The sequence below is a fragment of the Peromyscus leucopus genome, chromosome 14 (assembly GCF_004664715.2).
Source record: "Peromyscus leucopus breed LL Stock chromosome 14, UCI_PerLeu_2.1, whole genome shotgun sequence".
Classification (NCBI taxonomy): Eukaryota; Metazoa; Chordata; class Mammalia; order Rodentia; family Cricetidae; genus Peromyscus; species Peromyscus leucopus.
In genome coordinates, this window is record NC_051075.1 from 87056544 (window position 1) to 87069058 (window position 12515).

At 37.8% G+C, this 12515-nt stretch overlaps 1 protein-coding gene across 1 annotated transcript in view; it reads left to right on the top strand.

The window, feature by feature from the left end:
• The window catches only part of LOC114690096 (muscular LMNA interacting protein), a 264668-nt gene that overhangs the window by 244651 nt on the left and 7502 nt on the right, over positions 1-12515 (top strand). The window lies entirely within an intron of this gene.

Sequence of the window (12515 nt, forward strand, 5' to 3'; positions counted from 1 at the left end):
TGTCCTCTCTAAGGTGGCAGTCACTGGTGGATGTTGAATTTCCGTGACAGGAGACCTTTATGATTCTTTGACCCACTCAAACCTCGTATGCTTCCGCCTTCTCTCAGTCCCCACCAAGATCTGACTTCCCTTCTTTGCCACATATTCCTTTTTCTTTGCAACTTGACTTTGGACCAAATCCTGGGTTCTGACCTAATGGTTCTCTGGGGGGCAGATACCTTAGTGTTAAGAACTCAGACCCTGCATGGGTGCTTCGGAAGCCCTGGTGGTCTCAGGCAGCAGGGCCACTCTCTATAGGAAACTCAGGGCAGGACCCTAGATTGGAATCACTTGGAAGAGGGCATTGGTGGCCAGGAATTTATTAAGCAGCCATGGTGACGGTGATCTGTACCTTTCACTATCTCTTAGAAACAGAATAATGTTAAGGAAAAACACAAAAAAAAGTGTTTATGACTGAAAATATACTTGATTTTCCAGAAAAATACTCATATTTTTTTTTTCAGTTTTTGTTGATTGCCCATGTGAGAGTTAGATATCCTGTAGAGGATTTACATGGAAGAGAATGCATTAGCCTTGCATACAGGCTTTGAATCCTAATGTAATTTGTTACATAAAACACTTTTTCAGGCTTGTTAAAATATCACATGTAGTTTTATTTCCTAAGTAAGAATCTCATCTGTACATTTATCCAAGAAGAAAAGAAAACTTCCAGCTCACAGAAAGAGTCAGAGTGAAGCTAAGGAAATGTTTCTACCTTGAATGAGCTTCTGCTATGGAAGAGGTTCCAGGGAGAGAGTTTCTGATATTTTCTATAAACAGAACTTCCTCTTGCTGTTGTGCCAGCCCAGACATAACCCGGGTGAAGGTTGTGGCAAACACTTCCCCAGGCATGGGGATGAGAGGACTAACTAGTCAGTCATCTTAGGCCTTTGGCCTTTGAAGTGTCACAGGCTACCAGAAACTTTACCTGATTCAGTGACCGAGCCAAGGAACAAGGCAGAAACAAAACAAAACAAAATAAAAATAGATAGGTTGTCAGTTTTTGACTTTTGACCCACCATACTTCCCAGTAGATACAAAGTATGTGAGGGCACACACACACACACACACACACACACACACCACACATTCATACAAAAATACACATTTACACCTCACTGTTATTAGACAACTGTAAGCATTATTTTGTTATGTTTGTGGCTCAAGAGTAGTCTGAATCTCCTGCACATACTCTTGAACACCAAGGTGAACCCAGCACTTCAGGGCATGAGAAAACCCATTCCAGTTACAACAAACGTCTGTCACTAGCTTCCTCATTTGCTGACTCATCATGGTAAGATCTTCCTGGTCTGTTGGCAGACTCCTCTACAGTCATGGTCGTTGAGAGTCATGGTGTCTTGGTTCAGTTTCAGTATCTACGAAGAATTCCAGGCTGTGAAAATCAATGGTTATAATTTAAGAACCTTGCTACCACTCCTGCCCCAAAGTGTTGCAGTTTTGCTATAGAAAACCAGTTCTCCTTTGTTTTCCTCACGCATCATTCTCTCTAGTAGTCTGCCAGCCCAGATGCTCAGTGTGCCTCTTACATCCTGGAAGATATACATAATCTATACGCCAAGGGATCTGAAGCTTGGGGATACCTTCCTTGTCTGAGAGACCCACAGCCAAACATAGGCAGATCTTGGGGAATCCTGCCGAAGAGGGGAGAGGGAGGATTATGGGAGCCAGAGGCGAAAAGAACACCACAAGAAAACCCACAGAATCAACTAACCTGGGCTCATAGGGTCTCACAGAGACTGAACCAACGACCAAGGAGCCTGCATGGGACTTACCTAGGCCCTCTGCATACATGTTATGGTTGTGTAGCTTGGTCTTCTTATGGGACTCTTAACAGTGGGAGAACAGGTTGTCTCTGACTCTTTTGCCTGCTTTTGGGACCTTTTTACCTCTTACTGGATTGCCTTGTCCAGCTTTAATACAAGGCAAAGTAACTAGTCTCGTTGCAACTTGATATGCCATGTTTGATTGATAACCCTGGGAGGGTAGCCCTTTTCTGAAGGGAAAGGAGGAGGAGTGGATCTTTAAGTGAAGGAAGGTGGGGACAAGGGACTTGTAGGAGAGAAGGGAGGGGAAACTGAGGTAATATATGAGAGAAAAAAAGTGTCTCTTTCATTTCTAGAAGGAGCCAGGGTTGATAATGTCAACGAAACAGGACCACTGTATTTGGACAGACAGCTGTTTAAGCCCCCATCCCATTTTGCAGAGGTTCTTTTCTGTTTAAAATATGCATGAATCAATTGCATAGGAAGTGACACTGAGAGACTGAAGCCTTCCGTCTCAAGTCCATGAGGTTGCTGTAGATAGTCTGTCTTAAAGGAAGTCTCCCTGAAATGTTAGCGCCACCTGTGTCCTACTTATCTTTCCCTGGGTCTTTCAAAACTTCGTCTTCTCTTATTCCACAAAATTAAAAAAAATCCTTAATTAATTTTTTTAAATACACAAGTAGAGTATTCACATCGTTTATCATTTCCACCCTTTTCTCTGCACTTGACAATCCTATTGGTGAATTTTTAAGGCCACTCCACTTAGTTAAAAGGTTTATTTAGTGATGTAACTTACAAATGAAGGGATAGGTAGGTTGCAGGGTCTAGGAAAGGCGTAGCGCAGTCTGGCAGTGTTCTCTGGAGAACTCCGCTTGGTCTACCTCCAGCGTCCAGGGTCCAGGAACCAAGAGAGATGGCGCATCAGGATCTCTGGTCTTCAGGGTCCTCTCTTGGCCCCGCCTTGTAGGACATGACAGTTACAGAAGCCTCAATGGGGGTTGGAACTTCCAGATCAAAGCTGGAATGGCTACCCACTACACAACTCCTCCCAAGTCCCTCTCCTCAACTTCTTCTCAGATTCAGGATCTCTTCTTCAATTATTATTGTTGTAAATGACATCCATCCATACATGTTCATATATAAAAAAAAAAAAAACTTCTGAGTCTACTTAGTGTTGCTTATATATATAGACATGTGCTTAGGACTGACCACTTGGGATTGGATAACCTAATAGTGAGCTCATTCCTGGAGAAGACCGATTTTTCCCTCTCTCAGTAGGCACTGATTACCCGTAGCTCTTCAACTAGTAGTGAAAAGCTTATGAGATGCACCCATCTACACGGGCATGCCAACTGTTGTTGCCATTCTGTAGTTCTTGTGTAGGTACCCACGTTGTTTGGGCAACCGTATGATTGCATGGGTGCAGTTTCCCAGGCATGATTAAAAGACCCTCTTTCACATCAGGTAACGTGGTTCTCTGACTCTTACAGTCTTATTGTCACATTCCCTTGCTGTTGCCTGAGCCTTAAGTGGAGGGGTTGTGTTGCTGACTTATCCATTGGTGCTGGGCATCCTGCAGTCCCTTATTCACTGCGTGCTGGCCAGTGTGGATCTCTGTAATAGCGTCCATCTGCTACAAACAGGCTTCTCTGATGATGGTGAGAACTACACTCATCTGTGGCTATAAGGATAAATGTTTAGAACACAGTTAAAATTATACTGACTTTGGAAAATGGCAGAAGTAGATTCTCCTATCCAGTCTGTAATTTCTCCAGCTCTGGGTATTTCAATAGGTTTTATGTACCAGGCACTAATTCCCTTTTATTATGTGGGTCTTAAGTCCAATTATACAGCTCAGGATTTCTTCCAGAATAAAAAAGCCACTCTAGTACCACTGGACCACTGGGAGTATGCTACTGGGCTGATCACTGGAATGGCTCATGGACATAACAGCCAGGCAGGACTAGTGATTTCTTGTCTCCCTTGGAAGCTTCCAATGCTATGAGAACCAGTCTTCAGGAAGAGGCTTCCAGGCAGCCTCAGCTGAATTCCTCTGACATAAGTATGTGATGTAATCAGCAAGGGATTCCCATTGGGCAATAGCCTAATTTGGTTCAGGAGTTATTTGGGCATAACTCTCTACCCCCACCATGAACAACTAACTTGAGAGCAAGGTTCGTATACTTGGCTCTAGGCTTTTGTTAGATACCATGAGGTTCTTGTGTGAGGCATTATCACTCCATTCATCATAGTTCCATAGATATATATTAGTATATATTAATATATATATATATATATATATATATGGGCTTTAGGTGGCTTATAAAATGTTTCTCTGAAAATTTCAGGCATCCTTAGGGTTATTTATCCCTCCTGCATTCATCTCACTCCATGTTACCCTGATTTCTCTCTCCCTAGTTAACACTCCTGGATGTTTTTCCACTTCCCTTTTCATAACACCTGTCCTATGGCCCTTTCTCTAGAGCTCCTTCTATTCCTCTTTCCTTATGGTCCATAGCCTTATTTTTTTGTGGTTTCTTTAGGAAATAGATTCACGTATAAAATTTCAGAGCTAGGACCTGTAAACAAGAAAGGACATGTGATATTTATTTTTCTTGGTCTGGCTTACCTCAGTCAGTATAGTATTTTCCAGTTCCATCCATTTACCTGCTAATTTCATTTTTCTTTGCAGTTGAACAGTATTCCATTGTGTGTATGCCACACTGCCATTATTCTGGATTTCACTTAGGAGTTTTTTCTTACTCTCACTAAGTTTGTTGAGGTGTTTCTTCATGCCCTTTTTAAACACCTTGACTTCTTTGATAGTATTTATGAATGTTCTTTTAAATTCTGTGTCCTGGGTTCATTTAAGTAATTCTCATTACAAAGCTTTTCTGTAGGACTAGTGGTTTTGGCAGAGAGTGGTATTCCTTTGTCTTTTTTATATTGTTTGTGATTTTGCAGTGTGAGTTGGGCATGCGTAGATTTAAGGATTGGCTCAGCAATAGAGTGCTGGCCTAGCATGTACTTGAGGTTAAGTCCTCAGCATGGATAATCCAGACACAGTGATGCATGCTTATAATCCCAGCATTTCTTGTGGAGGATAAGCAATTCAAGTCATCCTGGGCTACATACCAAGTTTGAGGTTAGCCTCAGCTACATAAGACCCTGCCTCAAATAGAAAAATAATTATGTACTTGCTCCCTTTGTGTATAATCAAGAATCTAATATGATAAATAGACTCTTGCATGGTAATTAGACATGAGAACAGTTACATCCAAAACAGTAAGGAAATAGTTCTTTTCCCTGATCCTATATCCATGCTGAAGAAGAAACTATGTGTGTTCATATGCTCCCTTACAGCTATATGATACTATAAAACTTTATTAGTTATTTATTATTTATTTATGTAATGCAGAGGTAATGGGGCTGTGCATGTTCCACAGCACAGGTGTGCAAGTCAGAGGAAAGCTTGGGGGAATGGTTCTCTCCTTCTCTTAAGTGTGCTCTAGGGATCTCACACTCAGATCATCAAGCTTTGCAGCAAGCACCTTGACCGGCTGAGCCATGGCACTAACACTAACACTGCATTACATAAAAATGTACATATGCATGCATGTATATATGTATACATGGCTTTTCAAGAGGCTTCCAAAGGGTTTACATCTGTTCTGAACCACTGATGAGATGCAGCCTAACACAGATATCTGGAGACCACTGTAAATAAAAAGAGCTAGGCAGCATGCTACTACTCCAGAAAGCCCATGGTAGGCTGTTACAGCTTGATGCACTCATCCTCAGCAGGTTGTCCAGAAAATTGGTTTCAATATCTCTTGTTTGGGGAATGCAAAGGAAAAAATGAAAAAAAAAAAATCAAAGCATACCACCACCACAACAACAAATCCAAGACCATGGGAGACAGCAAAAGAGGCAGAGAACAAAATGGCCAAAAATACAGAAAATTAAAATGAAACTCTACTTCTTTATCAATATTTACACTAAGTATAAAAAAAAGCTTCTTAATGAAATATAATAGAGTGCTGGACAATAAAAACAAACGAACAAACAAAAGCCTGATGAACATAAGATCTATGTTTATGTTATCTATATTACAGAATTGTTTTAGATTTAGATATGCTGAAGATGCAGACATGGTAAAATATTCAATGTGAATGGTAACCCAAAAGTATCAGACATAGCAATACTTGTATAAGACAAATATTAATGGCTATGATAATACACAGAGGAGGTAATAATATAATAATATAACATAACATAATATAATATATGTGATTATATAATGTCAAAGGGTAAATTCACTAGGATGATATATGTGCCTAATATCAAAACACCTAAATATATGAAGTGAAAAATGAGAGAATTGAAGGGAGAACTCAACAGCCACATAATAATAACAGGGGATTTTCATATCTAATTTTTAATAATGAGCAAAATACAGAAAGGAGATCCATAAAGAGGACACAGTAACACTACAGACACATACTGAGCATTGAGCCAACAGAGCACAAGTTGTGTTATTCTGAAGTATATACAGAGCCTTCTCCAAAATGCACCCCATGTTAGATCATAGAAGAAGTCAATATATTTAAGGAGTTTGAAATCATATCAGGTATTTTTCTCTGATGCAAAAGAATGAAACTAGAAATCAATAGCAGATGGGAATTAGAAAATTCAAAACTAAGTGGTAATTAAAAGTAGAAACACTTGAGCAATCACTAGATTCAAAAAAGAAAAAAGAATGCCATGGGGAAGTATCTATAGATAAATGAAAAAGAAAAATACATACCAGAATTTATGAGAGCCCCCGAGCTACACAAAAGAGAAATTTATAATGATAAATGCTGACAATAAAAAGAGAAACATTTCAAATGAATGCTCAGACAAGGCTTCAAGGGACTAAAACAGGAAAAAATTGAGCATGAACATAACAAAGAGGAAGAAAAAGTGAGGATTAGAAAAGAAAAAAATGAAATAAAGAAGAGCAAAATCTTTAGAAAAACCCACTAGTATAAGATTTGACATTTGGAAAGATGAATAGCATTGTCAAAAGTTTAGTCTTACTATAAAAGAAAGAAAATTAAAAAAGACAAAAGCAAAGCAAAAGGGACCCACAGCTATACCATACAAATATGCATCAACACACTGGGTAACCTAAAGGGAAAATGAATAAACTCCTGTAACATACAAACCACCAACACTAAATACAAATACAAACCACCACGACTTCATAGTGGAGAAACAGAACATCTAAGCAGACCTGTAACTAGGAAGCAGATTGAATCAATACTTGAAAACCTCTCAAAAAATGAGAGCCCAAGGCCAGATGGCTTCACTGATGAAATTTTACTGAATTTAAAAATGAGATTGAATGTCAGTCTTTCTCAAACTCATGCAAAAACTAAAAAGGAACAAAGTCTTCCAAACTGGTATGAGATTGGCCTTAATGCCAAAGCCAGAAAGACTGTTATTAAAACAAAGACTTAGAAGAATATCTCTGATGAATACAGACTGAAAAGCTCACAACAAAACACTGTCAAACAAATTCAATGTCATGTTAAAGAAGTCAGACATTGTGTCTACATTTAATTTATCTGTGGATTGCAAAGATGTTCCAACACATGAAATTTCACCAATGTGATAAACTAAGTTAACAGAGGAAGCATAAAACTTACATAATCATCTTCTGTAGCTCAGAAAAATGATAAAATTCAGTGACCTTTCATGATAAAAATATTTTATAAACCAATTGAAGGAAATTGCCCCAACATGATAAAGGCTACATCCAAAATCACACAGTTGAGATCATATTGAACGTTAAAAAAATCCAAAGTTATTTTTTCTTAGATTAGAAATAGGGTTCTCCTTTGAGATAAGGATAAAGCTGCCTGCTCCTGCAACTTCAGCCAACATCATTCTAGCAGTCCTAGCCAGAACAATTTTGCAATAAAGAAATGAAAATATCATAATCAAAAAAGGAGCAAAATTACCTTAGAGTATACGACATAGTTTTCTCTCAAATAAGATTATTTAAACTCTCCATGTATTTTAAGCTATAAAATAGTGCTAGCAAGATAGTTCAGGTGTAAAAGCACTTACCACCAAGTATAACTGACTATCAGATCCCCTAGACACACAAGGTAGAGAGAACTGACTCCTACAAGTTGTACTTTGACTTCCACACACATGTTATACCATTTGTACATACATAAAATAAAGAAATAAAGGGATAAACAACTTTATCTATTTAATATAAATTAAAACTATATATTTATATAAAATCTATTTATCTAGCTATCTGCCATCTATCTATCTCTATCTATCTATCTATCATCTATCTATCTATCTATCTATTTATCTATCTATCTATCTATCTAACATCTGTCTCACTATATAATTTAAACTATAAACTTAAAAATTAAAATCAGGAGCAAAAAAACCCTAGGAACAAGGAAACTCTTAAAAGTTACCAGATAGAAAACCAATATAAAAAATCAGTCATATTTCTATGTACTCAGAATGATAAATCTGAAAGTATGATCAAGAAAATGATCATATTTACATTAACCTAAAAGTGTTGGGGTTGAATTTAATTTAGAGGTGTAAGTTCTGTACACTTAAAACCATAAAAAATTGCAAAAGAATTAAGGAAGACAGTAAATGGAAAAGTATTACATGTTTATGGGTGGGAAAAAATCCCTAGTTTTAGAAATCTGATACTTCTCAGAGAAATCTACACATTCATTGCAATCTTCATCAAAATTTTATTGATACTTTAAAGATAAATGAGCAAAGAATTCTAAATTTTAATGGAACCACCAGTGACCCAGAATAACCAAAACAATGCCTGGAAGAACAAGGCAAGGGACTTTGCTTTTGTTTCAAAATATACTAAAATACAGTAACTAAACTGGCATTGACCTGACATAAGAACAGGTACATAGATAAATGAAGCAGAAAAGGAAGGCCAGAAATAAGCTTATTATGAGATAATCCATGTGTCTTCCAAGGGCCCAAGCATACCTAATGTGAGGAAGTGTAGTCCCAGAACAAATATGTTGGAAAACTTGTGTTTCTAAGGATGATGTTGAAACTGGATATGCAAAGGAAAAATACTAAATATTTATCTTATATGTACACAAAGTCAATCTAGGTGGATTAAGTATTTAAAGAAGAATTGAAACTATAAAACATCTAGAAGATGCTATATGTTTATGCCCTTATCAGATGCCATTCCAGTCATTCCTCGTCTGAATTCCATTCACCACCACATCCTGTTTTCAAATAGGCTGCTTCTAAAGAATTTCTTCTGATACTTGCATGTTGAACAGTTACTGAGAACCATTTATACTTGAAGGAAAATTTTTATGAATGTAAATTTCTTGGATCAATTTTTTCCTTTAGTATTTTAATATGGTACTCCATTTCTTTCAGTAATTATCTACATTCCTGTTGAGAACTGAGACCATTCTAATTTTCTATTCCTGACACGTCCCATGCATTAGTATATTTTGAAACAAAAGTAAAGATTCTCTTGAGTTGCTTAATTTTCTTCTTTGCTAAGTTACACTTTTATTAACATGTAATTCATAGAATATGAGAGCACCTTCATGGAATATGGAAACTCAGTGGTTAATTACATGTATTCATGAACTTGTATAGCTGTCATTATACCTAACTTTTAGATATTTTCATCATCCCAAGGGAGATCCCAAAGGAGTTGTCACTCACCTTGAAGTCCCTAGAAACAATTCATCAGCCTGCTTTTTCCATGGGTCTATTTTGTGCACTTCATATAACTCCTTGAGGGTTTTATTACTTGTCTCTTTTATGAAACATAATTATCAGGGTTCATCCATGCTATAACATTTATCAGGACCTGGCTACTTTTCATTACAAGTATTCTATTAAATGGTTACATTGCATTTTGTTGAGTCGTGTAAGCTGATCCCATCCTATAGCTATTCCATTATAAAATTGCTATAATTAAGAGTCTTAACACAAATTTTATGAACATGTATACTGATAATTTTGCCACGCAGAAGATTTTTTATGATTGAGTCCTATTTGTCTTGTTTTTAAACCATGTCATGCATAAATTCATTTCCAAGAACAATGTCATAAACCTTCTCTGACCCCATGTGTCATGTGGAGGTCCTTATGGATATCAGGGCCTGCAGGACCATAAAAGATGGACAGGCACTATTGAGAAACTGGGTATGAGGAAAACAGTGAATGATGCCCACTTCACAGGGCTGGATAAGCCAGACTTGAGGAAGAGATAGATTCAGCAAGGACCTCAAGACTGGCATGGGGATCTCATAGCTTTTGTGAGCACTTAGGTGAGGCAGGATCTTTATAAAGTTGGACAGGTTTCGGCAGATGTACGAGACTCAGACAGCAGGTAAGGTGTGTGTAAAGTGACAGAGCAACCTAGAGGAGATAAGAGAAAGGCAAAGTTGACAAAGAGGTCTACCTGGGTAATTCAAAGGTCAAAGGGGCAATATTTGCTTCAAGCAGGAGTTCCTAATTGAGTGGGGTGGGAAAATGGACAGCAAGCCAAATTCTTTGCTAAGGAGCTTCAGGAAGGTGTTAGAGCCCAAGGAGCTGTAAGGTACCAGTAAGCCACGAGCCACGTGGCAAAGTATAGATTAATAGAAATGGGCTGAATATAAGAGTAAGAGCTAGATAATGATAGGCCTGACCTAATGGCCAAGCAGTTTAAATAATATAAGCATCTGTGTGTTTATTTTATAAGTGGGTTGTCGGACTGCTGGGGCTTGGTGGGATCAGGAGAGAAAACTCTCCAGCTTCAAGGAGCAGTTCTCAGAAGGACTCCATGATAAAACAACACAGGTAAAGATAATCAAGCCTATCTCAGGGGTGGGTAACTGCCCCCCCCATACTAAGCAGGATGTCTCTCTGCTCTAGCAAAGGTTATGCTCAGTTAGTGTAAGACATCCCCAAGAACGAATTTTAACAACACTAAGTCTTTATTTACTTATATATGCCATTGTTTATTGCTGTCGTTTTTATTTTACAGATAAAAAATGAGTTATATGGATGTATCATTACTAAGCCTACCGTGTTACAGAGATCTCTAGAACCCAACATTATTCACTCAAGGAAATGTTTTGGCTGATTCTGGCAGCAAAAGTGGCTTTCAAGGGTGTATAGTGCAAAAATCGTGATTTGAACTTAATTATCTCACTCAGTCACTTCATACATTTTTGTCATGTTGAGCAACTGATCTGGGTAGGGGCTGGGCTGCAGAACCGTAACTTAGGAATGTTAAACCTGTCTTGTAAGCCCAGAGAATGATGGCCAGGGCCTCAAAGTCCACTCGCAAACTATTCATTAACCAAGCTCCTCAAATCTTGAGGTATGTGATCTTACCTTTCTAAATCATGCCAAAGACATTCCTCACACGGTGAGAAACTGTGTCCTACAGATTCCACCACTGTACACAGCAGCATTGCTGCTCATTTCACATTTGCCTCCATGTCCAGGACCTCTGTCACCACCCAGTTCTTTCCCTCTTTTCCTTTGTCCAGATGCTAATATGTTCTTTGTTAATTCATCTAGTATTTACATTATATTATATATATAATATATATGTGCAAAAATTCTTCTGTGCTTAGCATTTTGAACTACATTATTAGTCTATATTAATTCTCTCCCATTGCCGTCTCTTGCTTCTCCCACATGAATCTCCTTTCTCTTCCCAGATAGCATGCTAAATTATTTTCATAATTTAGAAAAAGCCTGTATTCTGCCTTTGAGATAGTTAAAAAATACTGTATTTTCTCTATGTATTTTTCATGTGAGTTTGACTTTTGGAAATTGAAAAATGTGGTTTGCAGTAAAAGGGACCAGTGGTGGAAGTCTGCAGAGAGAACCAACAAAGCCTTGGAATTCTTCCTTCTCTTACTGCCTTTTTTTTCCCACGTACTCTCTGCAGTCTTTCAGTGAGTGCTGAGTGTTAGTGCAAATGAGTTCAAACAGGATTTTATTACTTGTAACTGAAAGAGTGTCGCCAAGTAATAATTATATTAAAATTCTTAGCCTGATAATGTGGGCACAGATACTGTGGCATTTAGAAACACTGTCTCCGTCTCCAAAGGGATCTTTGTTTTCTGGGTGATTATTCAGTCTGAATATGTTCGCCCATAACCTATGGATGTTCAGACACTGAATTTCCAAGGGACTTTTGGTTTAGGCTTGGTGTGCAAAGAGGGTTAATTTTAGGATAAATTAGAATATTTGTCTGACTTTAAAATATAGAACTCCAGATCAAGGATCAACTTAAACAAACTTAGTGTATGAAAACTATAACAGTTTCATTTCACTGGGAAACTAGTGCCTAAGTCAGAGCATTAATTGCCATAATAAAATCATTTCCATTTGTAGAAAACAAACAGACTTGTTCATAAATAAATCTGAATCATGATTTCAATACTTAGCAACTGCATGATTTTGGTTAACCTACTTATAATCCTTGTGTCTCAGTTTCAAATTTGTAAAATGGAAACAAACTTATCAACATCTGGAGATACTTAAAAGCATACATGTATGGAAAACTTTCCTTTCATTCATCTACCTCCCCAGGCGCTTACAATCTTCCAAGATGGTCCCCAAGACTTTCAGGGAGAGGTGTGCTATAGACATACCACT